General features: G+C 35.7%; 1 protein-coding gene across 1 annotated transcript in view; it reads right to left on the bottom strand.

The window, feature by feature from the left end:
* Window positions 1-4,683, bottom strand: part of ARIH1 (ariadne RBR E3 ubiquitin protein ligase 1) — a 105,121-nt gene that overhangs the window by 99,336 nt on the left and 1,102 nt on the right. The gene's annotated exons all lie outside the window — the stretch shown is intronic.

The following is a 4,683-nucleotide window of genomic DNA, read 5'->3' as shown; positions in this document are numbered from 1 at the left end:
TCGAGTTTGTTCCACTGTGTCATACTGTTAATCAAGCTTTCTATTTAGATTCTGAGAAGATCTCATTAACACTGTGCGACAAAAAAGGGCTGATTTGTAGCAGATGGGGGCTAGTTTTGCCACCACGGCAATGTACCTGCTCACACAGCCATCTCAGTCTCAGTTTTTGGCAAAAAACTGCCTTTCTCTTTGTCCCATGCACCTTACTCACCTTACCTTACTCCTGTTCACTTTTCTTTTGTTTCCATAAATGAAAAGAGACAATAAAGGACAGCTATTTGACTACTCCGCAGAAGAGGGTTTTTTTTTTAAGGGAGGTGCTGTCAGTCATACAGATGAGTTTGAAAAATGTTTTCAGGAATGGAATCGCAGATTTGACATGTATTAAATGTAATAGAAAGTACTTTGAAGATGATAAAGTTGTTTTGTAAAAAAAAAACTCAAATACATAGCTTTGAAAAAGAAAATTCTGGGTTTTTGGAGCACCCCCTTCGTTGTTCCCATCACAATATGTACCTTCAGGCAAGAACAACTCAACAAGTGTTGGGCACACAAAGAATGCACAATAAACATTTCCTGACCATTGATGTAGAAATACAAAATAGCCTACTATATAACCGTATAATGTTAGTTTCATGAATTGCCTATCAATTTAGGATCATCTATTACAGATCAATTTTTTTTTATGAGCAATACTAGTTGAGTAAACATACTTTGACAAGTTAAGGGCTTTAAACACTTTTCTATTAATAGTTTTAAAAAAAAATCCCCAAATGTCTTAAAAGCCTAAAGGTTAATATAAAAACCAGAAAACCGAACTCACTACACATCGAGCAGATGCCGACGACTCTTAACAACCCTACAGTACAGATTTAGAACTGCTCCAGTGACGGTAACTCTTTACAGGAATAAAAAGCCTTAATCGTTCTCCAGAGGAGCTGTAGGTGTTTTCGAACTGTTGACCTTGTGGATCTCAGCCCATGTAACCATGACGACACCAGGGCTCCTAAAAAGTTAAAATGGGTAACCACAAAGAATTTTAATAAAGCACAACTAAATTTAACAAGTTATAAAAAGGGAGTTAAGAAAGTCAGAAAAACATTCTAAAAGAAAAGGTCATGTCTTATTGGTTGGAGACTATAATCTGCAGATTTCTACAAATAATAGTACTTTTTTTATGTTGCTGTCAGAATTCCTCTCCCAGAAAAAGTAATCAAGTTCCCATGGAAAGATTAACTTTTTTAAAAAGACACTGTCTTGACTTTGGGTGTACCTTTACAAAGCAATTTGTTTCCCATTCATCGGTTTACATTTTATTTTGTGACCTTAGCTGCAATCCACTCAATGTAACAGAACTCCTCCCACTGCCTCCCTGGGTTCCCTGTATACCTTCCCCCAGATTTCCTGCATTCTCAATTTTCTTTCACATATGTTGCCCTTTGGGTGGTTAGTTGTCTGAGTAAAATGTTCCTCACAGGTATTGTTGTTCACATGCCTATTGTTAGGTTGTAACGAGATTTGGGGGAGTAATTTCAGTTCCAAGTTTAAAGGGTGTCTGTGATCCTGATCAGAGTGGTTTAGAAGAGGGGTAGCTGGGTTCCCTCTAGTTCTTCTGTTCTCACAGTAACAGAGGGTATATAATTCATGTGGTACCATACTTTTCAGGAACAGTAGTTTCCTTGAATCTTGAATTTCCTTTAATTTTTTTTTGCTCCAGAGGGGAATAGAGAGTATTCAGTAGACCAGTTGTTGTATCTTAAGAGGAATATTCACAAGCTTTTTAAGCCCAGTTACTACTCATCGATTAGGATTTAGAACATTGTCTGTATACTATATGCCAAGTAACCTAGATGTCCCCAAGACCATGATCCCAAGCCCTCAAGGCCAGTGACTCAGAGCAATCTTTTAACATTTTGAACTTTTTCTTCTAAAACTGTATTTCCAATTTACTAACAATCTATCTGGTTCATATTGAAAAGCAGAATCAGGAAGAAGAATTTTTTTAAATGTTTAAATTCTCTAAAGTGAACTAAGCAAAAAATATCTGAACTGTTAACTAAAGCCTCTATGAGTACGCATAATAAATAGATTTTAAAAAACATTAAGGAACTCTATTAGTGCAATGGGTTAAGCACTGTTCTGTTCAAACCCATCAGTCACTCAGTGGGAAAAAGATGAAGTTTTGCTTTGGTTCTATAAAGCTTTACAGCAAAACCCTATGGAACAATTCTGTTATGTCCTATACATCAGAATTGACTTGATGTCAGTGGATTGGATTTAAATCAACTGATAAACATCCCATAGAGTAGAAAAATGAGCAAAAGGTAAATGAAATTTCACAAAAGAAATACCAATGTCCAATCAACATGTTAAAAATTCGACCTCACCAGTTTCAAAAAAAAAAAGAAAAAGAGGAAAGGCAATTTTTAAAATGACTATTTTAGACCAATCAATCATTGACTAGTGGGGAAAACTAGTATGTATACAGGAATCCTGGTGGCACAATTTGTCAAGAGTTCCGAAAGCTATTCAAACCCCACCTTCTGCTGCGCAGAAGGAAAATGTAGCAGTCTGCTTCTATATTTAAATCCCCTTCTAAAATTGATTGTAGTGATGATTGTGCAACTTTTAATATGATTTAACTATTGAATTGTATATTTTAATAATATTCCAACAAAATTGTTTTTTAAAAAAAGGAAAAAGTAAGGATGTACTGAAGGGTCACAATTAGAATCAAATTGATAGCAATGAGTTTGCTTTTGACTCAACAATTCATCTTAAGGAAATAAAACCAAGATTTAGCTATAAGAATATTTCCAATAATTTTTATAAAAACAGGACACTAGAAAATAAAAAGATCAATAATAAGAGAAAGATTAAAATAGCTTAAAGCTATAATCACAGTATGCATTTGAAAAAATTGTTACTTAGTGACCCAAGTAAGTTGCTCTGGGATTCCTCTGATTTTGAAACTATTTTTGTAGCCTTCCTTTTCCTAGTGAAACATAAGGTATGATCCCCTTGTTATTAAAAAGTATATGTACAGCTTATTCAAAGGTCTGGAAAGATAACTACTGTCCTCTTTTATATCTGCAGGTGGCTAGCAAGTTGTCTTTATTTTTTATTCTTGCTTAACCTGGTCTTCCAATGTGCGTTAACTTTTTAATTCTAAAACTTTAAGTATAAATGATCGAAAACATAACCAATGACTGGTATAAAATTAGTATGCTACTTGGAGAAAAGATAGTCCGGGTACATTCTATCCTTATTTTAAGGAAAATTCTAAACATAAACCTTTAACACAGAATACTTATGTCCTCAATTTTATTTCATAGCATCTTGAAAATGAGGTAACTAGAAAAACAAAATTCCCCAGGTTTTCCATTGTTTCTAGTTCTTCATTTCATCACCATTTATGCTCTCCCATAACTAAAAGAATGATGTCATATGCATTAGCTACATTTTTGTTCCAGAAGCTAACATTAAGAACTTGTAAAGTTTGGCTTGTCATTATTACAACACACTTTAAAGCCGAGAAAGCCGGATGAGATTTCGCTATATGAAAACAAACAAAATTATTCTAAAAGTTAAATGCTACAGTTTATAAAAGTTAACTAAAATGACAGTAAGTTAGGTAACAAGTTCAAAGATATAAGATTATATTTACGACAGATTTTTAATGACGTTCCCTCAAACAAAAAGAAAACAAAAGTTAGGGGTGTAAGCACAGCTGTCCTATTTTTAGGTTCAGACAGAGAGCAATGAAACTACCTTCTACAAACCTTCAATCACTTTCTTGGACTGTGCTTAGTTACATGAGAATTTACGTTGTCCATTGTTTACTACTAGCACTAGATTATCAGATTTACGTTTAACCAAAACACTATCTTCAAATAATAGTTCCATTTTCAAAAGAAAATGTTGCTCCTTAACACACTGTAAAATCTGTTCAGTAGGAAGCTCAACAAGCAGTAACATACTGCTAATTTGAGTGAATCTGGCCAAGGCAAAAAAAAAAAGTGACACGCGAGAAGTCAGTAACTTGGTGCCCCATGCATGTAGTTTCGTTCCACATAACTAGCGCGTTTTAAAAGTTGCATCAATCATAATATTCGTTTATTTTTCAACCTTATGGCTACATCCCTCACAACTGATTTTCCCAAAATTCAAACGTTTGATGTCTTACAGCGTAAAAAAAATCTGTCCCACAAAAAGGTTAAATCAAATGTGGTTACCAGCTTTAACCACGCACGAAACAGAACGCGAGACCAGAAACAGTATTAGCCACTGCATCCTAACGCACAATAGGGTCTTGTCCAGTATTTAAAAATTAACACTGCGGTTTGCCTTTCCCCCCCTCTTTTTCTTTTTAACTGCACAGCTGAGCATTCAATCTGCAGTAACCTACTGCAACAATTTCAAGCAAGTCAAATGCTACAACTGCGGCACGGAGCAGTTAGGTGCCGAACCAACAGCAGACGCGTAAAAAGCTGTAAGCAGATGCCTTCACCATCGGGAAAAAAAAGCCCATCAGCACCTCTTCCGAGAAGCCGTTACCTTCCCCCACCTCTTAGGAGGCACTTTAAGATCGCCAAGGCGTTCCAGGGCAGTCTTTATTAACTGGTGCCCACTTGGGGCGACCGGACACCACGCTGCTCTTAGGCCTGCCCTAACCCATTCCAG

Source organism: Echinops telfairi, unplaced genomic scaffold, assembly GCF_000313985.2.
Source record: "Echinops telfairi isolate 266 unplaced genomic scaffold, ASM31398v2 ScPeMD7_7475;HRSCAF=8513, whole genome shotgun sequence".
Lineage (NCBI taxonomy): Eukaryota > Metazoa > Chordata > Mammalia > Afrosoricida > Tenrecidae > Echinops > Echinops telfairi.
Note: the sequence above shows the minus strand (reverse complement) of the source record. Positions and strands in the feature narration are given on the sequence as shown.